The following is a 19384-nucleotide window of genomic DNA, read 5'->3' as shown; positions in this document are numbered from 1 at the left end:
ATAATTTTCTGCATACAGGTCTTTTGTCTCCTTAGGTAGGTTTATTCCTCGGTATTTTCTTCTTTTTGTTGCAATGGTAAATGGGAGTGTTTTCTTCATTTCACTTTCAGAGTTTTCATCATTAGTGTATAGGAATGCAAGAGATTTCTGTGCATTAATTTTGTATCCTGCTACTTTACCAAATTCATTGATTAGCTCCAGTAGTTTTCTGGTAGCATCTTTAGGATTCTCTATGTCTAGTATCATGTCATCTGCAAACAGTGACAGCTTTACATCTTCTTTTCCAATTTGGATTCCATTTATTTCTTTTTCTTCTCTGATTGCTGTGGCTAACACTTCCAAAACTATGTTGAATAAAGTGGTGAGAGTGGGCAACCTTGTCTTGTTCCTGATCTTAGTGGAAATGGTTTCAGTTTTTCACCATTGAGGACGATGTTGGCTGTGGGTTTGTCATATATGGCCTTTATTATGTTGAGGAAAGTTCTCTCTATGCCTACTTTCGGGAGGGTTTTTATCATAAATGGGTATTGAATTTTGTCGAAAGCTTTCTCTGCATCTACTGAGATGATCATATGGTTTTTCTCCTTCAATTTGTTAATATGGTGTATCACGTTGATTGATTTGCATATATTGAAGAATCCTTCCATTCCTGGGATAAACCCCACTTGATCATAATGTATGATCCTTTTAATGTGCTGTTGGATTCTGTTTGCTAGTATTTTGTTGAGGATTTTTGCATCTATGTTCATCAGTGATATTGGCCTGTAATTTTCTTTCTTTGTGACATCTTTGTCTGGTTTTGGTATCAGAGTGATGGTGGCCTCATAGAATGAGTTTGGGAGTGTTCCTCCCTCTGCTATATTTTGGAAGAGTTTGAGAAGGATAGGTGTTAGCTGTTCTCTAAATGTTTGATAGAATTCGCCTGTGAAGCCTTCTGGTCCTGGGCTTTTGTTTGTTGGAAGATTGTTAATCACAGTTTCAATCTCAGTGCTTGTGACTGGTCTGTTCATATTTTCTATTTCTTCCTGCTTCAGTCTCAGAAGGTTGTGCTTTTCTAAGAATGTGTCCATTTCTTCCAGGTTGTCCAATTTATTGGCATATAGTTGCTTGTAGTAATCTCTCATGATCCTTTGTATTTCTGCAGTGTCAGTTGTTACTTCTCCTTTTTCATTTCTAATTCTATTGATTTGAGTCTTCTCCCCTTTTTTCTTGATAAGTCTGGCTAGTGGTTTATCAATTTTGTTTATCTTCTCAAAGAACCAGCTTTTAGTTTTATTGATCTTCGCTATCATTTCCTCATTTCTTTTTCATTTATTTCTGATCTGATCTTTATGATTTCTTTCCTTCTGCTAACTTTGGGGGTTTTTTGTTCTTCTTTCTCTAATTGCTTTAGGTGTAAGGTTAGGTTGTTTATTTGAGATGTTTCTTGTTTCTTAAGGTAGGCTTGTATAGCTATAGACTTCCCTCTTAGAACTGCTTTTGCTGCATCCCATAGGTTTTGGGTCGTTGTGTTTTCATTATCATTTGTTTCTAGATATTTTTTTATTTCCTCTTTGATTTCTTCAGTGATCTCTTGGTTATTAAGTAGTGTGTTGTTTAGCCTCCATGTGTTTGTATTTCTTACAGATTTTTTCCTGTAATTGATATCTAGTCTCATAGCATTGTGGTCGGAAAAGATACTTGATACGATTTCAATTTTCTTAAATTTACCAAGGCTTGATTTGTGACCCAAGATATGATCTATCCTGTAGAATGTTCCATGAGCACTTGAGAAGAATGTGTATTCTGTTGATTTTGGATGGAATGTCCTATAAATACCAGTTAAGTCCATCTTGTTTAATGTATCATTTAAAGCTTGTGCTTCCTTATTTATTTTCATTTTGGATGATCTGTCCATTGGTGAAAGTGGGGTGTTAAAGTCCCCTACTATGATTGTGTTACTGTCAATTTCCCCTTTTATGGCTGTTAGTATTTGCCTTATGTATTGAGGTGCTCCTATGTTGGGAGCACAAATATTTACAATTGTTATATCTTCTTCTTGGATTGATCCCTTGATCATTATGTAGTGTCCTTCTTTGTCTCTTGTAATAGTCTTTGTTTTAAAGTCTATTTTCTCTGATATGAGAATTGCTACTCCAGCTTTCTTTTGATTTCCCTTTGCATGGAATATCTTTTTCCATCCCCTCACTTTCAGTCTGTATGTGTCTCTAGGTCTGAAGTGGGTCTCTTGTAGACAGCATATATATGGTTCTTGTTTTTGTATCCATTCAGCCAGTCTATGTCTTTTGCTGGGAGCATTTAATCCATTTACATTTAAGGTAATTATCGATATGTATGTTCCTATTACCATTTTCTCAGTTGTTTTGGGTTTATTATTGTAGGTCTTTTCCTTCTCTTGTGTTTCCTGCCTATAGAAGTTCCTTTAGCATTGGTTGTAAAGCTGGTTTGGTGGTGCTGAATTGTCTTAGCTTTTGCTTGTTTATAAAGCTTTTAATTTCTCCATCAAATCTGAATGAGATCCTTGTTGGGTAGAGTAATCTTGGTTGTAGGTTTTTCTCTTTCATCACTTTAAATATGTCCTGCCACTCCCTTCTGGCTTGCAGAGTTTCTGCTGAAAGATCAGCTGTTAACCTTATGGGGATTCCCTTATGTGTTACTTGTTGTTTTTCCCTTGCTGCTTTTAATATTTGTTCTCTGTATTTAACTTTTGATAGTTTGATTAATATGTGTCTTGGCGTGTTTCTCCTTGGATTTATCCTGTATAGGACTCTCTGTGCTTCTGGACTTGATTAACTATTTCCTTTCCCATATTAGGGAAGTTTTCAACTATAATCTCTTCAAATATTTTCTCAGTCCCTTTCTTTTTCTCTTCTTCTTCTGGGACCACTATAATTCAAATGTTGGTGCATTTAATGTTGTCCCAGAGGTCTCTGAGACTGTCCTCAATCCTTTTCATTCTTTTTTCTTTATTCTCCTCTGCAGTAGTTATTTCCACTCTTTTATCTTCCAGGTCACTTGTCCGTTCTTCTGCCTCAGTTATTCTGCTATTGATCCCTTCTAGAGAATTTTTAATTTCATATATTGTGTTGTTCATCTCTCTTTGTTTGTTCTTTAGTTCTTCTAGGTCCTTGTTAAACGTTTCTTGTATTTTCTCCATTCTATTTCCAAGATTTTGGATCATTTTTACTATCATTATTCTGAATTCTTTTTCAGGTAGACTGCCTGTTTCCTCTTCCTTTATTAGGTCTGGTGGGTTTTTGCCTTGCTCCTTCATCTGCTGTGTGTTTTTCTGTCTTCTCATTTTGCTTATCTTACTGTGTTTGGGGTCTCCTTTTCGCAGTCTGCAGGTTCGTAGTTTCCGTTGTTTTTGGTGTTTGTCCCCGTTGGCTAAGGTTGGTTCAGTGGGTTGTGTAGGCTTCCTCATGGAGGGGACTAGTGCCTGTGTTCTGGTGGATGAGGCTGGATCTTGTCTTTCTGGTGGGCAGGTCCACGTCTGCTGGTGTGTTTTGGGGTGTCTGTTGCCTTATTATGATTTTAGGCAGCCTCTGTGCTAATGGATGGGTTTGGTTCCTGTCTTGCTAGTTGTTTGGCATAGGGGGTCCTGCACTCTAGCTTGCTGGTCGTTGAGTGGAGGTGGGTCTTGGTGTTGAGTGGAGATCTCTGGGAGATTTTCACTATTTGATATTACGTGGAACTGGGAGGTCTCTTGTGGACCAGTGTCCCGAACTTGGCTCTCCCACCTCAGTGGCACAGCCCTAACGCCTGGCTGGAGCACCAAGAGCCTGTCCTCCACACGGCTCAGCAAATATTCCCATCTTAATATGAAGACTGGTATTAAAATCTGTTGAGCCTACCATTGTTTTTAGAGGTTGATGAGGCAAAATAATAAACCAAATAGACAAATAGAGGACCCTAAGATGCCCAAATATTCATATATTTTTATATATCTATTTATAGAACACCTGGTCAGGCCACTATCTGGAAAACAGCATCTCTGTTTTCTCACCACCTCCACTTGCTCAAATCACTCTTAAGGGCCATCAATAATGGCTTAGTTTATCAGTTCTTGTTTAACATGACCTTTCTGCAGCCTCTGACAATGATGGATTATCCCTACTTCCAGAAAAATCTCTTCTGTCTTGGCCTCTGTAGAACTATTTTCTCTTGGTTTATTTCTTACCTCTCTGAGCAATCCTTCTAAGTCTGCTTTGCTGGCAGTCCCTGAAGTGTTAATGGTCCCCAGGGTCTTGATCATAGCATTGTCTTGCACTCTGCTTTCCCATGGTTCAAGCACTACTCATCTGTTAAAGAATTCCAATTCTTGATATTATCAGTCTCAGCATACACTTCCAAGATTCATTGCTATAATATCTGTTGTATTCTGGATTTTTTTCACTTGAACACCCCGAAGAAACCAAATCTGTTCAAAGCCAGACATTTCCTAAATCTCTTCCCTCCCTCACTCCATCTTCGTCCAGCCACAAAATCCTATTTATTCTACAGGCTAAATATCCATATCCATCGTTTTCTCTTCTCTCCATTTTCACTGATTCTTATTCAGCAGTCAGCTGGACCACTGCAAAAATTAAAAGAGGAAACAAACAAAAACTTTCTAAATAGCTCTCCTGCTTTTAATTTCATACCATTTCCATTATACAACAGCTTATGTGATCCTTCTGAAATGTCTAATATGGTCACTTTCCTATTTGAAATCTTACAATGGCTTTCCTTCACCTGTAGGTCAACATCCATATCCTCGGGGGTACAAGATGCCATTTGTACTCTGAATTCATCTTCATTTCTGGGTTCATCTACCACTCTTCACACACTCACCCATGCTTCAGCCTCCTTGAACTCTTATGTTCACTACGTGTACTACAATCTCTCTTTCCTCTGTGCGTCTGCACATGCTGTTATCACTGACTGGAAAATTTCTCCCTTCTTTTTCTACTTGGAAAATTCCTCTTTTAAGATTCATGAAAATACCCTTTGTTCTATGGCTATGTCATAGCCTCTTCTCCTGTGCAGTATGAGATATCCCCTTTCTTGAGTTCCTTTGCATTTTGTACATGTTTTCATTGTAGCAATTTACACAATGATTTGGAATCACTTCTTTACATGTACATGTTTGCTTTATGAGGAAAGGAACCATGTCTTATTCATTTTTCTATGACCGACACCAGGCATACTGCCTGGTGCTCAAAAGATGTTTGCTTTATTAATATTAAGCAGAGAAGGGGGTATTCAGATAAAAGACATATGGTCCTTGATTTCAAGGAAATATGTTAAATATCTAAAGATGCATCATGGAAAAAGTATAAAATAGATTTGCTTTTATTCCACCAGAGAGTAGAACTTGTAAAATTTACAAAGAAGCAAATTTTTGTTTAATAAAATAAAGTACTCTCTAATTCTTGGAATTATCCAACAACCAAACAGCAAGTTCCAAGAGTTAGTAAGTTTCCCATTACTAGATTCAAGCTGAAACTAAATGGTCTAATCAACCAGAAGGAGGGCTGTATTCAATATTTGTAATGGATGAGGGCTTAGACCTCTGTAAATCTCATGTCACTCTGTGGAAAAAAAAAAAAAAAAGACATGTTTTGAATGATTCTGAAATAGTTTTTGAGGAAATAAGATTATTTGACATCTCTGCTGTGATTCCGTATTTTAAAATATTAAATTTAAATTAAATTCAGTGTGCTTATAATGATTTCACTGAAATTTTATAATTCCACAATATTCTGGGAAAGCACAACTAGAGACATTGTACTGGAGTTATCTGGGGGGAAAGCAATAAATATCTACTTAGGAAACATGGACATAGGAGTCAGACAAATGGAGGTCAAATAGCACCTTTGTTACCAATAAAGATGAACAGCTTTGTTACTGATAAGCTGCATTCTTCTGCAGGCCTAATAAATAACACTGCATGAAAAATACTCAAACCCCACCCCCAAAAAGATGCAAGCTTCCCCTGTGGTGCTGCCGGAGGGTAAAAAGCAGAGCAGCAGTAACATCGTGAGGACCCAGAAAACACTAAGCCAGCTCTGCTTTGTTCCTTCCCCGTTTTCAACAATCAGTGGAGGGGAGTGAGTGAGGGGGTGGAGAGAAGCTAGATATGCTTCTTTTACAAATCCTTCCAGAGAGCTGAGAAGAATGTTTGTCCTCTCTATGAAGAGGAAATGAAGACCAGGGAAGAAGAGTCTTAATATACTCTTAAGAGCAATGCCTTCTTTCAGGTGCCTCTCAGTCTACGAAGGGCTTTACACATGAGAAAACACAGTCCTGCTTCACTGATGTTTTGAAAGAATCAAAAGTCAGCAGCTGTCCTAAAGACTAATCTCTTTCTTCAAAATGACTTGTTTTACTGTTTACTCCCGCACCCGTACAGTCAGCAAACACTTATTAAATGCCCACCGTGCTCCTGCTGCTTGTGTGCTAGTGATCAAAGGCAAATAAGCCTCTATGTCCTTAAAGAGTTCCAGCTGCAAAAATGGCCTATTAACTAATCATCATAGTAATAATATGATACAAGGGGTAATAGAGGCAGGGACATTATAATAGGAACCCGAGGTGAAGGAGCAATTAATTACTAGAAGAAAGGAAAAGGAACATGATAGTGAAAATGGCAGAGGTGTGGAGGAATCCTGATGCAGGCTTTGAAAGATGAGTGCAAGGTCAGCAGGTGAAAGTGTACGGAAACCCCTTGGAGAGGATGGCCCTGGGCAAAAGCACAAGCATCTACGTGTGAAGAGCTTCAGAAAGCACTAAACTAAAAGGAAAACACGGCAGAAAGTCTGATATATATGAAATATTTTCACACTTAAAGTTTATTAAGGCAAGGAAACTGCTGCATAGTTTAATATGGTTACAAAGACCTGGACGTGAGGCATTTTGAACTAGTTAATAATAACCAAGTGATTTAGGGACTTATTCGTTAACCATTAATAAATACCTCCACACACACACACACACACACACACACACACACACACACACACACACCCGATCCCTCATCTTTGGTTGATTTCCAACAGTTGTATCTCAGAGGCCTTGGCACTTGATAATAAGCATTTATGCCCATAATATAAGGACCAAAACTATTTTGCTTCTGGGTCATTAAACTTTTTAGTATAATAAGCCATTCCCTCCCAGCCTCTCTCTTTGGTGGAACGCCATCCAGGAATGTGTTCCCTATCGGAATTCATGGGGGAAATAAAGCAGTGCTCTTATTAAGGAAATCCATTTCCTCCAAAAGGATAAAGTATGACAAGGACTGTTTTTCCAACTTAATGTAAATCTCATAACATCAGCAGTGCGCCGTGCAAACTGCCAAATGGAAAGGCTGTCGCACACCCTATCCACAGGATATACGGGCTCAGAAAGGACGGGATTACGTGCACCGCGGGGAGGCACGTCCTCCCCCCAGCTCTCTAAGCTCTATACGGGAGAATCTACTCCTATCTCTTGAAGGCTTAGCCTTTATGAGATACCTTCTTTCAGGACAGCTAAAACGATGAGAGGTTTAGGGGTTTTTTTTTTTTCTTTCCTGTCGCTTTCTCTTCACAGATACAGCACCAGTGATTGAAAAGCCTGGCCTGCAAATCCGACAGTTCAACTTATCTAGGTCTATCTCGAAGTACAAGGTCAACATTATCTCAGCCTGCATCCTGTGTAATTATAGTGTTTGGCTGGCATTGCTGAACAGGGGCTGAAATCCATCAGGTTCTAATCTGCCTTGAGTAACCACAGCTGGTTGGCCGGAAGAAAATAATTATGAAATAACTTGTTGTGTCTTAATAATAAAGATTACTGATATGCAGGGCAAGATGGATCTAAGGTTAACCTTTTCCTCTATATGAAGGCTCTGTATAATGTGAGGCAAAGGAATTCTGCTGTAAAGTCTTCTCAGTTTCACATTTTGTGTCTCCTCCTTTCTTTTCACCCTTACCTAATTTCCCACCAGTACTGAATTTTTATTACTTTTCAGTAAAACACACACATTAACGTCTTGGATGTTTTCCAAACAGACCAAACTAGAAATTTAATGGACATGAGATCAGCTTCCTTCTTTTTAATTAGTCTTCAAACTTAATCTTGTCTTGTTTTATTAAGAATCAGTTTATCTTTCTAATGTTGAGGCTATGAGTTATTCACACTACAGACAGGATGATGATGAATTTACGTGGTGATATTAGGTAGTATGTCTAGAGATGTGTGGCACGGTGCAAGCGGTGTATTCAACACATGAAACAGACTTGTAGGTGGGGGGAAACTCCCCATCACTATCTGTACCACATGAACAAATTAAGCACACTCCCAATCCAATAATTCTGACCTCTTCCAACAATAAAAGATGATCATAAAATGATTTATTTGACAACTGTGGAAAGCCTGAGGCAGTGGTATGGTGGTTAAGAGCATAGATTCCAGAGTCATACCCAGCTCTGCCACTCACTAGCTGTGTGACTTTGGGCAAATTACTTAAGCACTCTGTGCCTAAGCTTTCTCAAATTTAAAATGGAGACGATAATAATAATAGCTGTCTCATGTGGTTATCATTAGAATTAAATGAGTTAATGTATCTAACGCACTTAGAACAGTGCCTAGCATTTAATAAGCATGGTAAGTGTTCACTGTTGATAAAAGTAAAACAGTTAAAGAAACAGGAATGGCTGGATCGTGATCCTGTTGGATAGTTAGTAAGAAGGGCTTGCAAGAGCTTTAGCTCTAAATTCTTCTGCTTGATATTTGACTTTAGGCTATTAACATTCAACCGGAGGCTCATAAATAAGATGAACTATGGTTAAACCCATCATGTTAATGTGTCTACTCATAAGAAAATAAGAATGCACATAAAAGTGGTATGTCGTGGATTTCATTTGGCAGGCTAGGATGAGAGCAAGAGAGGACAAGGGAAGATGATTTGCTAGAGGCTGATGAGTCTGGACATGGTGGCTCCCAGGCTCTTATTCCACCGCTGTCATTGCCCTTAGAGCACATGACTGGGATGTCTGTGGAAGTTCCTCCTACAAAGGAACTCATTTTAGTTTCTGGGTTTCCAAGTCCACCTCCGGCATTCATGCCTTGCCTCTTGCACTGACTTTTCTTTCTTCATAATTACATCTCTAATGTAAATGCATCCAGCAATGATCCTTAATTACATCCTCTTAATTACATACCTACTGTAGATTCATGCCAAATCCCCTTTGTCAACGTTTAAGTCAATTGGTTAATACTAAACAGAACTAATACATAGAGACATAAGAAAATCATCAGTGGGGGCTTTTGGGTGAAAAGATATGCTGAGGAATATGTATTTTGAATAATTTCTCTTCTTTTTTTGCGTGCTTTTAAATTTTGGAAATTCCTTTTTAACCAACTTACAATAGCTCTTTTTAATTCTTATGACTCTTATCTGACTTTCTAAAAGATAACAAAGGAAGAACTTTCAGGACAGACTCTAGATGTCCATTGTGTGTTTGTTTATAAGATTTCAAGACATTATGCTCACATTTATGTATTTTCGTTGATCTTGCAATATCTTCCTTTATTTTAGCTGAAGATAATATATAAAAGTCAAAACATGTCAAAACACATAGATCTTCTTTATATACCGAAAAAGTCAGCAATTCATTTGAGAGTCATTATGATGTATTTTACAATCTAAATGAATTTCTGCCTAAGTACCTATTTCTCACCATAGTAAATCTGCATAGCTCTCGTTAATGTCAAGGAAACTTATTCAAGTGTCCTAATGGAAAGATGATTTGAGAATAAATGTATTTTAAAAAGTGACTACCACTGTCACTTGAAAGAAAAGAAAAACTTTTATTTGTTAAAGTTTGATACTTGGGGTGGGGCTGGGGAGGAATGCCTGGATTTTCAGTGGTTAAGAAGAGACTTTTTTTCGGCATCATCTTTTCACACGGAGTTTATAATGGTGGGTTTTAAGATCTCCTTTTGCTCCTGAAGTATGTCTCTAAATGTAAGGAAAAGAATAATGAAATTAAATCACTTAGTAAAATATTTAAAAGTCAAACTATTTTAAACATACCATTATGAAAATAGAACTTTCATAAGATCCTCACTTTCTGGGTTTTTTTTTTTTTTTTTTTTTTTGCAGTGGTCTTTTTTTTTCTTTAATAGTATTCAGTGCAGCTTGTGTTTCCATTCCTATAGCGAGCTTCCCTAACATCTGTTTTCCATTTTTCTTTAATTTCCACTCATGACCTTTGGCCTATTCTCTGTGTTTGGAAAAAAACAGTAATTAAAGTTGACATTATCTCTATGCCTTCTCCAAACTGCATAAATTCAAATTTTTAGGCTGCCTTATAGCTAATCACAGGCTTTCTAACCACAGAATCAATTTTTCTATTGTTTAGGAGGAAGTTTCATAATGTTCAAAACTGGGATCTGCAACCCTGGAGTCTGAGGTTCTGGGGTGCTGCCAGGGCTTTCAGAGCACGAGAATATTTGTTCTAGATCTGTGGCCACTGTGAAAATTGCTCTGACCTAGTCCAGTGTTCTAGAAAATCCCCAAAGCATGACATGTGAAGTTCTTTTTATAATTATAGCATTTAGTCTCTCACATGAGACTGAAAAATGTGGTACTAATATAGTATGAGAATTATATTATACATGTCTGAAAAAACATTAGGTAAATGAGCAGGTACTTAATGATCATGCTTAAGAAGCTAAATTATTCACCAAAAGTAATGAGATAGAGAGGAATTTAATGATGTACTAATGCAGACTATACATTAAAACACAGAAAGCCGGAGCTATACAGAACCCCTGAGTAACAAATATTCTGAATAAATAGGTAAATAGATGAGGGATTACCCAAAGGAGCCCTCCATTTTTTAATGATGCTGGATGTAACATAATATACCTCCTTCTGGTAACTGAGTTATAACTTACATGCAGAAAAGTACATAGATCTTATGTATACAACTGGGTGGATTACCCACATGTATATGCCTGTCTATGCCTTCTTAAACAGAATATGCCTTAAAAAGATTATAGTTTTCTTGATATCCCAGGCTCAGAAATTATTGTGTTTAAATATATAATGCCTTCAAAGTCTAGTGATATGACTTGAACTCTTTGCCCCTCCATTAAAATATGGTTGTACTTTATCTTATTTGGTTCTTTTTGTCTCTGGTAGGTTTTCTGCCTCTTTTAAAATTTTCACTTAGTTATCTTTATATACCTGGACCTAATGTGGAGTCAAATAAAATGTTCAACAAAAGTTTATAGTAACAAATTGACAATTGGACGTCCAGCCTTGAGGGCATTGTATGGCTAGTGAAAGTGAATAACATCGAGTATTTTTGTCCTAAAGAAACAAATATTAGTAATGTTAATGAGTTTTTAGGGGTTGCAAAATAGCTTGCTCATTCAAACTGGGGTAAGACTTGCTACATTAACGTTTTGTAAGTTCTACTGACTATAGAACAGCTGTACTACCGATAGGATCTTGAGCTACAACAACACCTAGAAAGGCTCAGTCATTCCAAACCTAATAGAGACCCCAAGATGATCGGTTAAGATCGGTGAAGTCACATTACAGAACGAGACAAGTCCTATGAAAGACTCTTCCACAAACAGCCTGCTTCTGCAATATAGAGGTTACACACAGACTGTTTTATGTATTTGAAAGCTTCAGAGGGACTTAGCTTTCTCATGTTCAGAACTGGCCGAGATTATGCTGCACAATCTTAAAGAGTTTCTTTGATTTTTACAACAAATATGCTCAACTGGAAGGGGTTGGAAGGAACGCACCACTGCCTCGAGGCAGTTTGTCAAGTAAAGCATGAGGTTCCAAGACTGTCAACCACCCCTCCGAGGGACCCATGTCACCCTCCCCTTCACCCCCTGGGTGTGCTGCTCATGCGAATGCTTCAGAGGCATAAAAGTAATTGAGAACCCTTGACCTTCAGTTTCCAATTTGGTAAAGGTAATCCTACACAGGATTTATACAAAGTCCAAAAAAGCAGCATTCCCTGAGAAGCAGAAACCACAGATAATTAGATCAATAATTATTACTCAAAGCTCACTGCAGAGAGAGCACTACGCTCTCACCCAAGACAGATGACTTCACGCTGCCCTCTGCGCTCCCGTTCAGCCCAACCTTGCCTCAACCTGCAAGGCCTGCTTCATTAGAAGCGGAACTAACAAAAATCACAGCTTTTCTGCTCTTTTTGCCATTAGCAACTAGTTGTACAAGTCTTTTTTAAAGAGTGAATGACTTCCTGTTTATCTCTACGAAATGCTTTTTATACAGATTTTGCTACATATTTCAACATCAAACAACGCATTACCCTGGAAGAAGTGCTGTTTCAGAGGATAGAATACAAAATTTTCTGGGAAGACAAAGGTGAGCCTAGAACAAAAAGGTGGATGTATGATTTCTCTTATTTTTATAATTTAGGATCATTTAAATTAATTATTTACTTGTAACATTGCCTGGGTCTCTGGATCTTTTTCTCCAAACACCCTCTCAGACAATTCTTTGAAGTTACAATTTTTATAAATCTATTAGTGCTTTTCTCTCCTTATGGAACAGTAAGAAAGTAACCAAAGTGTTTTCCATGATGTAGAGAAGTCCATAAATAAATCAGAAACCTTAACAAAGGCTAGCTATCTATTTCTGTTCACCATCTTGCTTGAAATGAGGAATTTATTTTTGGTCGACTTTGTATTTTTCTCTTGTGTGTCATAAGAGTGACTGTCAAAGTAATAAAAGAGGATCTTTTCTTGACACCAGAAATATGAAATGTAAGATATAAATTATTTTATCTGGCTAACCATTTGTACAAATCTTTCTTTAAATGTGATTAAATCCATTTTAGTATCTGGTACATATGACCCTTGACTCTTCCTTTCCAAGTTCCTTAGTTTCTTTTTGAATATGCTGTATTCTCCACTACAAAGTTTGTGTATCCGGTGTTTATTCCAACTTTCTTTTAAAACAAATCAGTCTTGGCATCACGCAGGCATACTTTCAATGTTTGTTTCCTCTTCTTTCTTAAAATAAAGGTTCAAAAACAATTCCAAAAGAGCCAGTGATCTCTCAATTCTCTGCACACATAAAGCACTTTTTAAAACCATTGTCCAGTAGAAAACACTATTTTCTGGAGGCCCAATTTACGCACCTCCCCAGATGGGACTATTCTTATCTGCCCCCTGCTTGCCTCTGCCACTTGCCCTGCTTCCTCGGGGTTGAAAGCCTGGACACCTGGACCAGCATCACCTCATCTTCCAGCAGAATGGTCTCCTTTGCACCTGGACAGTTGGAGCCAAACAATCCCCAACACCTAAGTCTTACCCAGCGGTGCTCACGGAAATTCTGGCTGACCTGGGGGACTGCACAGAAGGGCTGGAGAACAGACCTGGAGGTGCAGGGAATTCAAGAAACAGAAGGAGAGGGAGGGAGGGGAAAGGTGAAGAGCTGGCAAATCCTCGGTTATACCTCCCCCCCCCCAACTATTTTAGTGCACAACATGCCATGTTACTTCTCCAGAACACCCTATTTATTCCATCTTTCCTTGTTAAGCTCTGGCCACCACAGTAATGTAACATTTGTATTTAGTTTTCCTCCTTCTCTGACTCACATCCATTTTCCCCCTCCTCCTCGCTTCCCTCAGGATTATACTCCTCCAAGAAAACATTAGCACGTAAACTCCACCACAGTCACTCTTTTCTGGGGAACTGGGGCTTAAATGCCATTTTTACTATATTTGTTAAGGTGTAAATGTCTCTGTATCCTTCACAGCACCTGGTATCATACAAAACACCTAGCAGGTGCTAAATAATACTTACATTTCTGCTGGTAGATAAGCTAGTTTTTTTTTTTTTTAAAAAAGAAAATGTTTCTAAACACCTAATGGATACCTCCAAACAGAGGCTTGTTTTTTATCATTTATCTTTATAAAAAGTATAAGTATTTGCATTAAAGTATTATTTATCAGGCAGTCCCCATCAGGTAACATTTAAAAGCTATGTTCGACCTATTTTCGGAATGAGAGAAGTAATATTTGTAGTTTCAAAGCAGAGACATCCACTTATATAACCTCCATTCTTAATTCATGGTTGTTAATAAATTTTCCATGCCACTTCCCCCAAACTAGAAAAATGTTGAACTAGAATTAAATGATTACAAGGCATTTGTGAATCTACACAGAGTGTCTTTTTATAGAACTTTTTTTAGTGAGGGTTCAATCATCAACATCTGTCTTTATATATGCCAAAATACAAATTCCTTCACCCCATGCTACTTCTCATTCCCTGGATTTGACTTCCATTAGTTCTCCAGAAAAAAAAAAAAAAAAAACTGTAGACAAAATTTCTTTCAGTTCAATATCCAAATATTTTTATTCAAATACCTCTTTAATCCTGGTTTTTATTTTACTTTTTCAAAGATGGGACCTGAGATTCAGAAATTGCTCAAAGCTACACAGCATAGAGTGGCAATATTAGAACATAAGGAGTCTACATTCTGAAAGTTGCTTGTTTCTCAGGCCGGATAAGATTCCATTTAAACACTTGGTGCTCTTTCAGAAGAAGTAAAGCTTCTGCAGATGTGGTGCTGGCCAACCCCTTCTTCTCCCAGTGGAGAGTAGATTCTAGGTGTCTCTACAGTTAAGACACTCTCAGACCTTTGGATTCTAAAGGTATCATGGGACCACTCAATATATGAGGAGGAAACAGGAGTCAAGAGTTATCTGCTCTGTAATTACAGTGGATCTCCTGAGAGCTTTCCCATAATGCTAACAACGATGGTAGACAGTCAAAATAGAGGATCTTGCCTTGTATGTGTGAGGCAAGCACAACTGGTTAACTGCGATAGCACATTATAGACTTGATATTAATAACATCATGTATAAATTTATTAAAACCTTAGATGGAAATTCATTTTCATGTAACCCCACACATGTGTCATGTCAGTGGTAATTCCAATGCATTCGTATTAGTTGAGGGTTTTTCTACCAACTCACTCCCTTCACACACCTAAAAGACTGGAGAGCACACTTCAAGGGCATGATGACTGGAAATTAAGGGGGAAAATCTTATTACAGAAGTCAATTTAAAATCTTATGCCAGAAGTCAATTTAATCATTTAAATCAATTCAGTACAAGGTAAAAAGTTATTGAAGATATTTTTGGAACAGGAGAAAAATAACCTGGGAGCTTCACTCGGGAAATGAGTTTGGTGTTGTATGTATTAGGAAGAGAGTAGGAGTGAGAAGATGATTTAAGATGCTACTGCATTTGTCTATACAACATGGCCTACAAGCATGGCATGGATGCAAGAGATAGTAGAGTACAGAAGCTCTATGACTTGGTTCCTCTTTTTTTCCATTCTGTTACTGACCGGGGTTCTTGGCCTTCCCCAGTCAATAGAAATTGACTAGAGGCCAGACAAGAAATTCAGGCAAGGCTTTATTGGGGCCCCTGCTGCAGCAGGGGGGAGCGAGAACAAACAACAGATTCCCTTGTTTGCTCACTCCCTGAGCGGGGGCAAGCTGGTTCCTTATATGGGGTGAGGGTAGGGGTATCTCCAGAGGGGTGGCTTAGGTGTTTGCCCACCCCGTAGGTGGTGGTGTGTGCAGGGGGCATGCGCAGTACCCTGCTTTTGCTTCCAACACCCTGTTTTTGCTCCAGGCTCTTCAAAAGTGGCAGTTGGGTTTTTTGGTCTCTTTGTATCTTTTGGGTTCAGAATTTGTCCCAACTGAGCATGCACGCAGTTATTTTTAGTCCTATACAGTTTCTTTGTATTCTGTTGCTCAAGGAGAGGTGTGTCCAGGTGCAAGCATTGCAGCACTGCCACAAATGGTCCCAGGTCCCAGCAAAGGGTCCCAGGTCCCAGCCTGTCTCAATTCCACCTCCTCACATCTTCCCAAACTAAAACAAGAGTAAGAAGCTGTGTGGACTGCTGGCAGTGGTCCTCACTATGCCCAAGGTAAGAGCCAGATCTGCAGCCTCTTATGTGAAGTTCTACTCAATCCAGTTTGAGTTACAGTTGCTCTAGGGAAGATTAAGCTTTCTGACTATTTTTAAAATGAAAGAGTTAGCTATAAATTCTAGGTTTTAGAATTTTAAATTTGAGACCTAATGCTAAGGCTCTCATACTCCCCAAATTTTTAATCTAGTCTCTAACATAATAGTGATACAGAGATGTTTTGTACTGTATTTGGTTATGGGTGGTGGTTATTTGGAGTGTGGGTGGGCACACGTGCATGCTGCACCACTGATTTTACCATGAGTTAAAATTCAATCTGTTCCTTCCTATTTTGCACATCTTCTCATAATAAATAGTGCTTAAATGACATTTTAAAATAATTTTCAGATTTTGTGTTACTACTATTATTAGATAACCTTATTACACATTTTTGTCATCTTTTGTAATTCTTCGTAGCAATGAAGTCTCCATTACATTCTTCCCTGCTGCCTAAACCTTGGTTTATTTAATAGATGCTGGACATCAAAGTATAACTAATGGGCCATAAGGCAATTTTATCACCTTCACAGACTAATTACTAAAATGGCCTTTATTTAATTCTCTGAGGACTGATCTCCAAGAAAATTACAACCTGGTGACAAAATGAACAGAAAACTCAATGTTAAGCCCCCATTGTAACAGAGTAGCAAATAGTGGCCACTTGGATGGTAAGAGTAAATATGAATCAAATTAGTACCTATCCAGTTCAATTATCATAACATTTGCTTAAAAACTGCTTTCTTCCTATAAAATTGAACCGTTTAACTGATTTTTTCCAGCCCAAGGAAAACAATTTTACTATAGTGGTCACTGATCAATTCTTTAACAAAACTTCTAGTTAGAGACTAACTTTTAGAAAAAATTGACTTAATAGTTCCTATATAATTGAAGAGAGCCTAATAAGCCATTTTCTGTATTAGGATATAAAACCTTGTTAAGATAACTAAATATTAATAATGCTTTTTCACTCTTCAAATACAAATTAAGAAAAAAAAGCAACTTCTAAATGAAAATATGGAATCAATGAATTAAATTCAGCTAACACAAGTGAGTCTTACCCTTTAGAAATGGGCTGCACTTCTTACTAACCAAGGATTCCTGAAACAAGGAACCTGGCTTCACTTGTATTACCATAAATATTTTGATTCAAGAGAACATTAACTGATTTTCCATATCAGGAAAATACTTCATCTTTCAGACCATCTTCAACCACTGTATGCAATTTTCAAGCAAGGAAAGGCAAAGACAAACCCAATCACTTATTAGCAGAGTTTGTGAAAACATAGTCAAAGTGGCCTGGTCTCTAATTTTGAGTTCAAAATTTTATCAAAAACCACATTTTTCTGAACTAGTTAAGTAGACAATAGCCTCCTTGATCTGCCATTACTTTGAAAACATAATGACCTATCGTTTATTTTTTAATATTTGAAACTTGAAACAAAAGCCAAATACAGTTCTTAAACTGTTTGACTTCTCTTACAATTATCATAGTGTGTGATCCCTCAAGTGTGCAAATTGATTTCTTTTCTCTGTACATTATGTGTAACCAAGGTTTACAGATGTAGTTTGCCCTTGCGCACAAAGCCTTCACCAATGTGTTGCCATAACTAAACAGTTCACTTCACTTTCAGGCTGTAAACAGGGAATTTACAAGTTCTCCACTAATAGAAAAAACCTACACATCTATTTTGAGTCTGTCTAGCCTGAAGTGCTGGAAAATTCTCAAGACATCCTCCTCAGGTCCACTGCGGGTGGGAGGGAAAAGTGAGGTTCATCAAGGTAATAAGTCATCCTTATACATATTCAACAGAAGGGACACAACTGAACACATCCAACTTATTCATACCTGTGGAGGATTGCTTTTTGTAGGATATTCTTAACATGTGTTTGCTGCCCTGTTTGGGAGTATTCAGTTCTGCTATAGAAGTCAAGAAAAAAATTGGAATGGATAAAACTCATAAGAAATGTCAGAAAGTAAGTCAGTCAGTAAAGCATATTAAATACGGGTTGCATAAATGGAATATATGGTGTTTAATATAAATAAAAACAATGAAACAAATGAGAGTTTTATTTTGAGATAGAAAGGCATGGAAAGACCAAGAAAGCCTTAAATATTCATAAGGTACAGCTCATGCTGCCTCGGCGGCAGCTATGGTATCATGGGTATCATGCAGCTAAGGTACAGCTCATGCTGCCTCGGCGGCAGCTATGGTATCATGGGTATCATACAGCTAAGGTACAGCTCATGCTGCCTCGGCGGCAGCTATGGTATCGTGGGTGCAGCCACCCATTCATTCCCCAGATGTGCTCTACCTGTGGAATGCAGGTAAAAGCTACAGATGCACGGTGAGCTACAACCATGGCCAGATGCTGGCCAGTCCCCTGCTCTCTCTGATAGAAAAGTGTGCGCTGGCTGAAGGCACCTTTCAGTTGCCAAGGCCCCTTGCTTCGCTTCCTGGATTAGTTTCCAATGGCTGCCATAACAAACTGCCCCAAACTTAGTGACTTAAACCACAATAATTAATTATCTTACAGTACTGTGGGTTGCAAGTCGGACATGAATTTCACTGGGCAAAAATCACGGTGTCAACTGGGCTGCTTTCCTTTCTGAAGGCTTTACAGGAGATGCCATTTTCCTGCCTTTTCTAGCTCCTAGAGTCCACTGGCATTCCGTAGCCAGTGGTCCCTTGCTTCATCTTCAAAGTCCGCAACAATCACACCTTTATGACCCTACATTCATCCTCACATCTGCCTCTGACTATAGCCAGGAAATGTACCCCAATGTTTAAGCACACATTTGATCAGATTAGATTCATCTAAATAATCCAGTATCATCTCCCCACCTCAAGGTCCTTAACACAGTCACATCTGCAAAATCTCTTTTGTTATGTAAGACAATATATTGGCAGCTTCTGGGAATTAGTGCATGAACATCTTTGGGGGCTATTCTGGCTCCCACACCTGCTATAACCACACTACCAGTGGGGAGGGCCACAGCATGTGAACATGACATAACCTAGGACTTCGGTAGGATGGGCTTTCCATTTGCTTGCTCCCTATTCCAAGTGTGTCAGTTTAGTCAGTCCCTTTTCCTTTGCTATCCCTGTATATTTGTAATTTATTTAGTAAACATAGTGATTCAAGCTTCTACATTTGGTATGTCTTTCTCTTTCGTGAGCTCTGGAATGATCTGCCTGAGAGTGCACCCAGAGGATACCCTGGAATCAAAGTAACTCTCCAGACAACAGGATCTCGGCCTTGGTTGGTCCCCAGCTGGAGCCTCTCAAACCCCACAACCTCATATATGTAAATCATGATTAATCTCAAATGAGAAAATAAATAATTGGTCATTTATCTTTCCTGGAATAAAACAAG

This window comes from Balaenoptera ricei, chromosome 5 (genome assembly GCF_028023285.1).
Source record: "Balaenoptera ricei isolate mBalRic1 chromosome 5, mBalRic1.hap2, whole genome shotgun sequence".
Taxonomy (NCBI): domain Eukaryota; kingdom Metazoa; phylum Chordata; class Mammalia; order Artiodactyla; family Balaenopteridae; genus Balaenoptera; species Balaenoptera ricei.
This window is presented reverse-complemented; position numbering follows the sequence as displayed.